General features: G+C 40.3%; 1 protein-coding gene across 1 annotated transcript in view; it reads right to left on the bottom strand.

Annotated features, from left to right (window-relative positions):
• ARMC1 (armadillo repeat containing 1) overlaps nt 1–3,176 on the bottom strand; it is a 45,979-nt gene extending 42,803 nt beyond the window's left edge. The window contains exon 1 of the mRNA XM_066378966.1: nt 2,980–3,176. The gene's annotated coding sequence lies outside the window, so the exon portion shown is untranslated. The remainder of the gene's footprint in view (nt 1–2,979) is intronic.
• Between the last annotated feature and the right edge of the window lie 9,625 nt (nt 3,177–12,801).

Raw genomic sequence — 12,801 nt, 5'->3', positions numbered from 1 at the left:
ATTATGGTGGGAAATTAGTGCACAGATTGTGTGTTGGTAAACAGAAAGTTCTTGAAATTTTATTTAACTGTCAGCAGCAGTATTTAACATTTCTTGTCTCAGCTTTTTTATCTTTAGGACCAACACTTGGTGTCTTACAAGTTAGTTTTGAATTACTATTTAAATATTCATGTATATTTTAAGATTTCTGGATGCAAAGCTAAAATTGCTAATACAGACATTTTTTAATTTTTTTTTAATTTATTCATTTAGAGAGGAGAGAGAAAGGGAAAGAGAGAGAGAGAGACAGAGAGAGAGAGGTGGGGAGGAGCTGGAAGCATCAACTCCCATATGTGCCTTGACCAGGCAAGCCCAGGGTTTTGAACCGGCAACCTCAGCATTTCCAGGTCGACGCTTTATCCACTGTGCCACTACAGGTCAGGCCCAGACATATTTAAAAAAAAAAAAAAAAAATCGTATCCTGCCCTGGTGGATAGCTCAGTTGATTAGTGTGTTGTCCCGATACACCAAGGTTGAGGGTTCAATCTACAGTCAGGACACATACAGAGTCAACCAATGAATACATAAAGAAGTGGAAGCCCTGGCTGGTTGGCTCAGTGTTAGAGCATCAGCCTGGCATATGGAAGTCCTGGGTTCAATTCCTGGCCAGGGCACACAGAAGCACCCATCTGCTTCTCCACCCTTCCCCTTCTCCACCCTCTCTATCTCTCTCTTCCCCTCCCGCAGCCAAGGCTCCATTGCAACAAAGTTGGCCCGGGAGCTGAGGATGGCTCCGTGGCCTCCGCCTCAGGCGCTAGAATGGCTCCAGTTGCAACAGAGCAATGCCCCAGATGGGCATGGCATTGCCCCCTAGTGGGCTTGCCTGGTGGATCCTGGTCGGGCGCATGCAGGAGAGTCTGTCTCTCTGCCTTCCCGTCTCTTATTTCAGAAAAATACAAAAGAAAAAAAAAGTGGAACAACAAATTGATGTTTCTCTCTTTCTTTCAATCTCTTTCTCCCGTTCTCTCTTTCCCCTTCCTTTTGCTCTAAAATCAATAATTTTTTAAAAAAATTTAAATGATATCCTCACTAGCAAGTGATAAAAATGTAAAAACAAAACGAAACTCTTTATGAGTACAGTCTTATTAGAATACAAATGGGCCCTGGCCGGTTGGCTCAGCGGTAGAGCGTCGGCCTAGCGTGCGGAGGACCCGGGTTTGATTCCCTGCCAGGGCACATAGGAGAAGCGCCCATTTGCTTCTCCACCCCTCCGCCGCGCTTTCCTCTCTGTCTCTCTCTTCCCCTCCCGCAGCCAAGGCTCCATTGGAGCAAAGATGGCCCGGGCGCTGGGCATAGCTCTGTGGCCTCTGCCTCAGGCGCTAGAGTGGCTCTGGTCGCAATATGGCGACGCCCAGGATGGGCAGAGCACCGCCCCCTGGTGGGCAGAGCGTCGCCCCTGGTGGGCGTGCCGGGTGGATCCTGGTCGGGCGCATGCGGGAGTCTGTCTGACTGTCTCTCCCTGTTTCCAGCTTCAGAAAAAAAGAAAAAGAGAAAAAAAAAAAAAAGAATACAAATGGACAAACAGCATACCCTTTATTTTCGCTTTCTGGTTCAATTTGGGCAAATCATTATAAGACAATGGATACACCTCAAACTTTAACAAGTACTCTGATCACCTGAGAGATCTTGTTAAAAAGCAGTTTCTGATTTAGTAGGTGGGGTGAGGCCTGAAAGACTGCATTTTCAACAAGCACCCAGGGTAAGGCTATGCTGGTCAGGAAACCACACTTCGAGAAGCTAGGAGTTAGGTGATAGATGTGAAACACCTGTAATTGGGCAGATAATTTTTTTTTAATATATTGATATTAGAGGGAGAGGAAGGGAGAGAAACATGGATTTGTTGTTCCACTTAGTTATGCATTCTTTGGTTGACTCCTGTATGTGCCTTGACCAGGGGTCAAACCTGCAACCTTGGTGTATCTGGAGGATGCGCTAACCAACTGCACTACCCAGCCAGCCGGGCAGATTTCTGATTTTTTTTCTTTCAGCCAAGATTTACAGTATGACTCAAAGAATTATTAAGCTCTTATATACTAAGAGCTACTGAAGGCACACACACAACCTAGTCGATTAGGCGAGTTTTTAAAAAACAACATAAACACTGAGATCAGATCTGGCTTTCCCCTTACTACCAAATAACTATTGGGTGCCCTAGCTCGGTTAGAGCATCCTCCCCACATGCCACGGTTGCAGGTTCCATCCCAGGTCAGGGCACATACCAGAATCAACCAATGAATGCATAGTTGAGTGGAAAAACAAATCGATGTTTCTCTCCCTCTCCCTAAAATCAATCAATAAATTTTAACAATTTTTTTTAAATTGGGTTACCTCCTTCAATCCTCAGCTTCTTCATAGAATAGGTCAAAGAAAATAAAAACTTAAGATGACGTAATAGAGTACCAGCAACTACCAAACAAAAACAATGCTCGATGCTGGGGGGCTTCTATTCAGTCAGTTTGGGGGTCATTTCCTGAAAGCACCCTCACATATCAGTACAGTACCTCGAAAGGAGTTGCTAACAGCACAAATGCCCCCAAGAACGGTTTTTTAAATACACAGATGTGAACACTGGTCTCTCTGGAAAGACACAAAACACAACCACGTCATTCTGCTTAGTGTAGACATGCAGATGCACAAAACTAATAGAAAGTTACCAAAGAACCACCTGGTGAGATGAAGTGAGATAACATTCATTAATAATGGAAGGGTTCGTAAAAATCGGACACGCGGGGGGACGGAGAGGAAATGAATAAAGCTAACATTTCCCCAGAACACACAGGAGCAGGCACTTTCATAAGTCCGGTGGGACGCACTACCGGGACTGGAAAGAAGGCGAGCAGAACGCCCCGGCCCAGGCCCATTCGCCGACTGGGTGCAGGGTCCGCCCTCGGCGCCCTTCCCGGCTCCACTGCTTTGTCTGCGGCCCCAGGACCTACATACCGCTGCAGAGCTTCAGGAGACCGGGGCCTGCCGCACCATCAGGGCCACGCCGACGGATGAGGCAGAAGGACCCCGAGGCGCAGAGCAGGTCCTCCGACCGCAGCCGCGGCCTCGGAGACAGCAAACCACCAGCCTTACTCTCGGAGGCAAAGAGCGAGGGCGCCAGCTGAAAAAGGTTCTACACATTCACCCCCATGACCCTGACACCTCTGACGGTACTGTACTCTGATTGGCTGGATACCATTGCAACGCGAGGATAAAATATCCAATCCGCGAAGGCTTTCTTGTATTAAATCGTTCATTGGTGACCTAAGGAAATACTCTAAGTGTTGAACGGAAGGATCCAATGAGAACCCAGGAACCTGGATGGGACTAAACGCCTCTCGTTTCGCTAAGCACAAGAAACTTGATTCCAACTGAGAAATCTTCCTCCTTTGGCGACTACAATTCCCAGAGTTCCAGTGCTGGAGGAACTTCCCGCTTGAAATTCACGCAGAAGAAGGTAAGGGGGCATAAATGGTAACGGAAGGATACTTGACTTTGCTTGATGAACACATAATAAAATATTCAGATGATGGGACCTGGCCGGATAGCTTTGTTCGTTAAAGTATGGTAGGAAACGCAAAGGTTGCTGGTTCTATCCCAGGTCACGGCACAAACAGAAACTGATTAATGTCTCCCTTCCTCTCTAAAATCAATAAACGTGACCAATCATCCTCCTTTAGGGAGGACAGTCCTTTTGTAAGTTCCGTCCTCCCTCGAAAAGTGTCCTACGTGTACTTTTTTTTTTTTTAACAGAGTCAGAGAGAGGGATAGATAGGGACAGACAGACAGGAATGGAGAGAGATGAGAAGCATCAATCATCAGTTTTTAGTTGTGACACCTTAGTTGTTCATTGATTGCTTTCTCATATGTGCCTTGACCCTGGGGCTACAACAGACCGACTAACCCCTTGCTCGAGCCAGCGACCTTGGGTTCAAGCTGGTGAGCTTTTGCTCAAACCAGATGAGCCCACGCTGAAGCTGGTGACCTTAGGGTCTCGAACCTGGGTCCTCTGCATCCCAGTCCGATGCTCTATCCACTGCACCACCCCCTGGTCAGGCTGTGTCCTCCTTTCTTATATTGGCAGACTGATCTGTAAATGTCCGTATTCCATCAATGCAGAGTCTATCCATTACGTGTGATGTGACATATTTGTATCTAAATGAGTACTTTTTCTTACAATTACTATTAAAAATTAATAGGCATGTAAGCATAATTATAATATAAAATACTGTTTTTGTTATGCATTTATCATACTATAGTGTATTATTGTTGCAATGAATAAAATGTTTCTTTTATTTACAATATTGTTCAATTTATTTTTGTCTTTTTCATTGTTAAAAAGTTGGTCATATGTACACACACACATACACACACAATGATGTACTATATAATTATACCTATATAATTTTATTAACCAACGTCACCCCAATAAATTCAATAAATAAAAAATAAAATATGTACAAACCTAAAAAAAGAAATTCAAATTGAATGCTTCCCCCCTGTAGCAACTTTCAGTTCTAATAAAGCAGTTTAATAATGTCTGATTCGCTTCTGTGAGTCTTTTTCTTTTTAATTATTTATTGATTTGAGGGAGAGGAAAAGAGAGAGAGAGACAGAAACATTGATCTGTTCCTGCATGTGCCCTGACTGGGGATCAACCCACAACCTTAGTGTATCAAGATGATTCTCTTAACAAACCAAGCTATCAGGCCAAAGCATCTTCTGTGAGTCTTAATTCATAATCTTTAAAAAAAATTGTTTTTTCCTATAACATTAGCACTATATTAGACAGTTCTTGAATTTTGTTCATTTCTTGCTAATGTCCACTGTCTTCCTAGCAGCGCCATGTCCACAGAGTGCTTTAATTTGTCTGTAAGTGAATTTTAAAAATGGGGTGGGGTGTAAGATCGAGGTGAGTATATGGGGGATAAATGGTGATGGTGGAAAACTTGACTTGAAGGGCAGTGAATACACAATACGGTGTACAATTGGGCATCTGAAACCTGTATAATTTTGTTAACTAGTGTCACTCCAATAATTCAATTAAAAGAAACCCAAACATTTATTTTTGCTCAGATTTCCTTGCCTTCCCTAATTCTTGATTATCCTTCTCCCCCTTCTAATAAACTCGAGAAGTAAATAGGAGCAAAATAAGGTAGAAAAGGTCTCTTTTACACTATTTGACCAATAGCAAAAACAAGTCTGACATGGTTTCTGTTTCCCAAAATCACAAGAGGGAGTGGTTGTAAGTGAACACTGAGTCTAAACTACAAAGAAAAAAGAGACAATGCATAATACACAGCAATAGAAATACCAGCTTCATTTGTTAACCAACTCCTGGAACTGCAAAAAAAAAAAAAAAAAAAAAAGGAAAAGGAAATCATAAGTGTAGAAAGCTGTAAAAAGTACAAGTCCAAAGGGTACAGTCAGATGAAACAAAACCCATTTCATTAAGTAAATGAAAGTTCATTCAGTATTGTTATTGAAAACAACTTATTAACTCAAGAAAGTAAACTTGCTATTTTTGTGAAGATTAATTTGTACATTAGAAAGAGAAAAAACATTTGGTATTTTCCCAACAACTAATTGATGACTTAGATTTGTGGCACTGTCCAGAATATATGTGCAATAGAGTTTTTGTCTTTTAGAAGCTCACAATCTAAAATTTAATCACATTTTTATCATCAAAGTATAGATATTTTTCCTAGCCAACTGCCATTATAGAGAGTAAATGACTGCCATTGAAAAGCAGGGGATGTAGTTACAAACAAGTAATTACCAGTTTCATAAGCATCTATGGATTATAAACCACAGGGAAGTCTTTAAGGTTTTAGGATTTACAGTCTCAGATTAAAACTTCATGAACTTGATACCAGTGAAGTTATACTACTCGCCATTATGAGTCATTGCTCATTCTTAGCCTCAGATATCTTGCCACAGGACAGAGCTGGAATGTCAAGTTTTTCAGTGACTGTTGCTTAAGACTCATGAATCAGATAATGGCAGTTTCATTCATTCAATTATCTAACAACCATTTTTGAAACACCATGTGCCAGAGACAGCCTTAGCAATGAATTCAAAGATAAGATAAACCATAATTACTACCCTCAAGGAGCTCATGGTCTAGTGCAATGGTTTCCAAAATTTTTTTATCAAGAACTACTTTCAGGCCCTGGCCAGTTGGCTCAGTGGTAGAGCGTCAGCCTGGCGTGCAGAAGTCCCAGGTTCTATTCCTGGCCAGGGCACACAGGAGAAGCGCCCATCTGCTTCTCCACCCGTCCCCCTCTCCTTCCTCTCAGTCTCTCTCTTCCCCTCCCGCAGCCAAGGCTCCATTGGAGCAAAGATGGCCCGGGCGCTGGGGATGGCTCCTTGGCCTCTGCCCCAGGTGCTAGAGTGGCTCTGGTCGCAACAGAGCGATGCCCCGGAGGGGCAGAGCATCCCCCCTCGTGGGCAGAGCGTCGCCCCCTGGTGGGCGTGCCAGGTGGATCCCGGTCGGGCACATGCAGGAGTCTGTCTGACTGTCTCTCCCCGTTTCCAGCTTCAGAAAAAAAAATAATAAATAAATAAATAAATAAAACTACTTTCAGCGTAAAAGATTTTTGCACATTTAGCTCTGATATATGTATATATATTTATTTATTCATAAACTCTATACCTATACCATCATTTTAATACTTAAAAACACAGGCCCTGGCCAGTTGGCTCAGTGGTAGACCGTCGACCCGGCATGCAGGAGTCCCAGGTTCTATTCCCAGCCAGGGCACACAGGAGAAGCGCCCATCTGCTTCTCCACCCCTTCCCCTCTCCTTCCTCTCTGTCTCTCGCTTCCCCTCCTGCAGCTGAGGCTCCATTGGAGCAAAATTGGCCCGGGCGCTGAGGATGGCTCCATGGCCTCTGCCTCAGGCACTAGAATGGCTCTGGTCGCTAACAGAGCAACGCCCCAGATGAGCAGAGCATTGCCCCCTAGTGGGCATGCTGGGTGGAGATCCTGGTTGGGCGCATGCGGGAGTCTGTCTGACTGCCTTCCTGTTTCCAACTTCAGAAATATACAAAAAAACAAAACAAAATATACAAAAAAACCAAAACAAAACAAAAAAATACATCAAAATATAAATTTTTAAAGGACAAGAAATAATTATAAATAGAAGCCCTGGCTATTCACATGGATGAAAAAATTGTATTCATGTCCATCATTTACCAAATAAATTCCAGATGGATTAAAAACTCAAGTGTAAAAAATAAAATATAAAAGATCCTTTCAGTGCTGGCCAGGTAGGTAGCTCAGTTAGTTAGAACCTTGGTCAGCAAACCACGGTTCGCAAGCCACATGTAACTCTTTGGCCCTTTGACTGTTTAGCAAAGGCCAGTTTAGGAGTACCCTAATTAAGTTAATAACAATGTACATACCTATATAGTTTAAATTTAAAATTTTTGGCTCTCAAAAGAAATTTCAATCGTTGTACTATTGATATTTGGCTCTGTTGACTAATGAATTTGCCGACCACTGGGTTAGAGCATGTCCAGATATGCCAAGGTTGCAGATTTGATCCCTGGTCAGGACACATACAAGAATCAACCAATGAATGCATAAATAAGTGAAACAACAAATTGATGTTTCTCTCTTTCATTCTCTCAAATCAATAAATAATTTTTTTTAAAAAAAATCCTTTCAGAAAATCTTGGTTACTACACACTACAAGAAGTAGGGGAGACCTTAAACAAGACTGGAAATGCAGAAGTTAAAAAAAATAAATAAATGTGCATATCTGACTTGTTTCAAAGCATTTTGGGGGGAGGTATGGCAAAAAAAATGTATAAGCAATGTCAATAGAAAGTGGGTTTGAAAAAAAAAGAAAGTGGGTTTGAGGTAAATCTGCAACTCAGTGGGTAGATAAAAAGTGAAGAAAAGAGTGAAGAATAAAATAGAGTCACTATTGTCAACCTGCTAAATTACTAAAACCAAATAGACTGAGTCATGTGGAAATGATTCTAACTTTAGGCAGATTTTATATATATCCTATAAATAGCCCTCTGATAATCCTTCAAAGAATATAGGAAAGTATGTTTACACATCTAGAGTGCCTCATATCCATTAACTAAACCCCTGGTCTTCCATGTCAGACCTATCTAGGGGCTTAGAATGCAGGACTGAGTCTTCTCAAGAATGTACTTTTTATTATAAGAACTCTCAGCTTTCCTTACTTCTTCAAAACATTCTGGGTATTTTCTAGTTGTGTTTATGATTTGCAAATCCTAAAACACTTAAATAAATCTTTATCACTTACTTTTAGCCAAAGCCTCCTTATTCTTTGTGCTCTGTTGGTAAAGTAACATTCAAAGATCAATTACAAATTATCAAGAAGGAAATAACCCTATAGAAATTGGGCAAAAAATATAAATTGGTATTTAATCAAGAGAAAATCCATATGGCCAATAAACATGAAAAGACACTTAAACTCACTTGTAATAAGGAATGTAAATTAATATAACACTGAGAATAATCACTTGATGCTGATCAGACTAGCAAAAATCAATATGGTACAAGGTTGCTGGCAGAAATAATGAGTAGAATGAGAATCCTCAGATATTGCTTAGGAAATGTAAAGTATTACAACCTTTTAGAAATCCAGCAAAATCTATTATAAAAAATATATCTTTTGTCCCAGAAATCCCATTCTCAATCATCTAAAACATAGACATAAAAAGCACCAGTTTATATAAAAAATAAGAATAGAGATGTTTATTGCAGCATTTTTCATATTGGCAAACAAACTAAAAACCCCAACAACAACAAAAACCAACATTAAATAATCATAGCAATAGTGGAATGTTTTAATAAATGATGATGTATCTAGAGGCCACAGACCACTATGAAAAGTATACTAGAAAGCCATTAAGAAAAGCAAGTTAGTGGTCCAATGAATAGAGCATCAGACTGGAATGCAGAGGACCCAGGTTCAAAACCCCAAGGTCGCCAGCTTGAGCATGGGCTCACCAGCTTGAGTGCAGGGTAGCTGGCTTGAGCATGGGGTCATAAACATGACCCAGTGGTCGCTGGCTTGAGCCCAAAGGTTACTGGCTTGAAGTCCAAGGTCTTTGGCTTGAACCCAACGTCTCTGGCTTGAGCAAGGGTTCACTTAATCTGTTGGCAGCCCTCTGGTCAAGGCACATATGAGAAAGCAATCACTGAACAACTAAGGAGACTAAAGAGCCACAATGAAAAATTGATGCTTCTAATCTCTCTCCCTTCCTGCTTGTTCCTATCTGTCCCTCTCTCCTTCTCTCTCTCTCTCTCTGTTAGAAAAGACAAAAAGCCTGACCTGTGGTGGCGCAGTGGATAAAGCGTCGACCTGGAAATGCTGAGGTCGCCGGTTCAAAACCCTGGGCTTGCCTGGTCAAGGCACATATGGGAGTTGATGCTTCCAGCTCCTCCCTCCGTCTCTCTCTCTCTCTCTCTCTCCTCTCTAAAATGAATTAAAAAAAAAAAAAGAAAAAAAAAAAGAAAAGGAAATTAGAGCTATAGGAAGAGACATTGAGGAATTTCCAGTGTTGAGTGATAAAAGTAAGGTGCTTAAAAGTATGTACTGGTATGTTATGATCTGATTTTTAAAAACAATAACAAATCACATCTTACACAAATTTAAGTAAGGATATGACTTTACATGGGATTGTATGAATATGGAATATATAAAGATACACTCTTAAGTTTTCAGCATATATTACCTGAATGTGTAGGATAGGACCTGAGAGACTAGGAGCCCACCACACAAAGAAAAGTTAAAAATAAATTAACTTTACTGGGTGGTATAAATATAGTTTTATACATAATATGATAAATTCAAATTAAGTAAAATCATTTATGTGAATGTAATAAAATTCATTCAACAAAAATCTATGTGTTAAGCTATAAGGCAGAGGGGTATTTAGCAGGATCAGGGAACTGCTTTTCAAGTATGAGAGTGACAAACTTGGAGTCATGAAACAGTAATGCCCCAAGAGGATATAACATAAGAGGTAAGATAGGAAGCTGGCAGGGTAACCAGTGAGCCCTACGTAGTGACTCAGTGTCTGTGGGACCTCATTCAAAACAGCTACATGGTGCCACGTGGGTCAGACAAGTCTGAGTTTGACCACTGCTGGCTGTATGACTCTGTACTAGTCACTTTGCTGCTGAGGACCTCAGTCTCTTCTAATGAAGAGACCATGGTACCTGCCTTCCAGGACTGCTGTAGGAATTTAAAAAAATAAAATAGTGTAAGAGCACCTAGCCCAGTGCCTAGAAGATAGTCCATAAATATATATTTAGTTCCATGTCTCTCTGTATAAGAATCTGCTACGAGGAAAGAGCTGATAAAAGCTAATTTATAATGCTAAAATTTATTTATTTATTTTTGTGAGAGAGACAGAGAGAGGGACACATAGGGACAGACAGGCAGGAAGGGAAAGAGATGAAAGCCTCAATTCTTCATTGTGGCTCCTTAGTTGTTCATTGATAGCTTTCTCATATGTGCCTTGACAGGAGGGGGGGGCTACAACAGATTGAGTGACCCCTTGCTCAAGCCAGCAACCATGAGGTCATGTCTATAATCCCATGCTCAAGCTGGGTGAGCCTGCACTCAAGTCGGCAAACTCGGGGTTACGAACCTTGGTCCTCTGTGTGCCAGTCTGACACTCTATCCACTGCACCACTGCCTGGCCAGGCTATGATGCTAAAATATATAAGTTGCTTACTGAACCTGGGGGAAAATAAAGAAAAGATTATCTTTAGATAATTTGAAGGAACCAACTCATCTTCCTGAAAACTGGTAAAACAAATTAAACCAAACAAACTTATTTTTCTTATATGTGCTACACTTCAGGGAAACAAAATAGTTGATAGGAGATAATTCTGAAAGCTGATATATATTAAAAAACAAGACCTCAACCTGCTTTTCTTTATATTCTTCAAGGTAACCAATTAGCTAATAAGAATGATAGACTGTCCCCATTTTGCAAAACCTTAAATGAAATCATGGATGTAGGCAATGATCACAAATAGCCATTAATGTTACAAAGAAGAGAAATACATGAACATTGTGTAGCTTTTGAGGGAAGCACATACCACTAGCTATGGAGTAGTCTAGTCAGAAATTGAACCTGAATATCTAACTTTATATCTAACTACCAGTTTACAGAAAAGAAAAGGAGAAAAAGGAATTTGTTAAATGTCACTTTAGGAATGTAATCAGCAGAAATTTATACAGGACAAAAATTTCAGTTTCTTCTCCAAAACAAAACAAAACAAAAATGTAGGGGTGGGTTATGTGGAGTTAAATATATTTCAGATACATATTCACCAAATGTCATATGAGGCTCTTTTAAAGATTCTGATTCAAAGAAATCAACTGTAAAAAACAAATGAGACACCAGGTAAATTTGAACTCTGAATTGATGATATTAAGAAATATTAATAATAATCAATGTTTTAGGCCTGATAATGCCATTATGGTTATGTTTTTTTTTAAAGACTCTTTAACTTTTAGTGATACATGCTGAAATACTTATGGTTGAATTGACATGCCTGAGATTGGCTTCAAAAGAATCAAAGAGCTTACCTGTATGAGGCCCCTTGGTTCACTCCCCAGCATCTCCAAAACCAACAAGGAGAATCAAAGAGGCCTGGAAAGGGCATGGATAAAACCGGTAGCTATGAGTTAATGATTGTTGAAGATGTATGATGGATATATAAGGATTCATTGAATATGCTTTTTATCTTTAGTGTGTTTGACATTTTCCATACTTACAATTTCAAAAATAAAACTTATGGAATACTATGCAGCCATGAAAAATAAGGAAATCTTACCTTTTATGACAGCATGGATGAACCTGGAGATTATTATGCTAAGTGAAATAAGCCAGGCAGAGAAAGAGAAATATCATATGATCTCACTTATATATGGAATATAATGAACTGAGGGATGGAATAGAGGCAGAGGCAGGGTCACAGGGAGCAGAGGGACAGCTGTCAGAAGGAAGGGGGATGAGGGGTTGGATCAGAGAAGGTGAAGGGATTAGTGAAATTATATATATAGATACATAACACAGAGATGTAGATAACAGGACAGCAAATCCCAAAGGAAAAGGGGGAGAAAGTTAGGGGGAGGGGGCAAAGGGGTATAAATAGGGACATGAGGTGGGGGGTGAGGGTGTTATATTCAGTGGGATACTTGAATCCATGTAAACACAATAAATTAAAATTAATAAAAATTAAAAAAATTAATAAAACCTAATTTTAAAGCATTTAGAAAAAAAAGAGTTCTGCAAGTCAGAGTATATCCCAAGAACTGGTTTATGGAAAGAAATGTCACAATCGCTGGAAGGCACTGATATTTTCACTTATTTGGATATACATCTTTTTGGATATACATCAGATCCCTTTGTACGCTGATCTGAGAAGAAAAAAAATAGCTTCACGGTTCAGAACAACCAAACATACCCAATACTGTATGATTAAATCAAAATAACTCAGTAATTTTTCACTGGGCACTACGGTAAAAGCATCCATTTGCACTGAGATTTATATGACTAAAGTAGATTTGAACAGGATTTTGAACGTTATCTCCCCCAATATCTGCCTTTAATAGTGATCAGTCTGAAACCAATGAATCTGAATGACTAGGCATTTAGCTGCATCTCTGAATTTTCACTTCATGTGAAATGAAGTTGGCCCACCAATTAGTTTTGACCAGTTGTCCTGTAGTTGAACCTCTCCCAGACACATTCAGTCGCCCCTTGTCT

This window comes from Saccopteryx leptura, chromosome 3 (genome assembly GCF_036850995.1).
Source record: "Saccopteryx leptura isolate mSacLep1 chromosome 3, mSacLep1_pri_phased_curated, whole genome shotgun sequence".
NCBI classification, from domain to species: Eukaryota; Metazoa; Chordata; class Mammalia; order Chiroptera; family Emballonuridae; genus Saccopteryx; species Saccopteryx leptura.
This window is presented reverse-complemented; position numbering and strand designations above follow the sequence as displayed.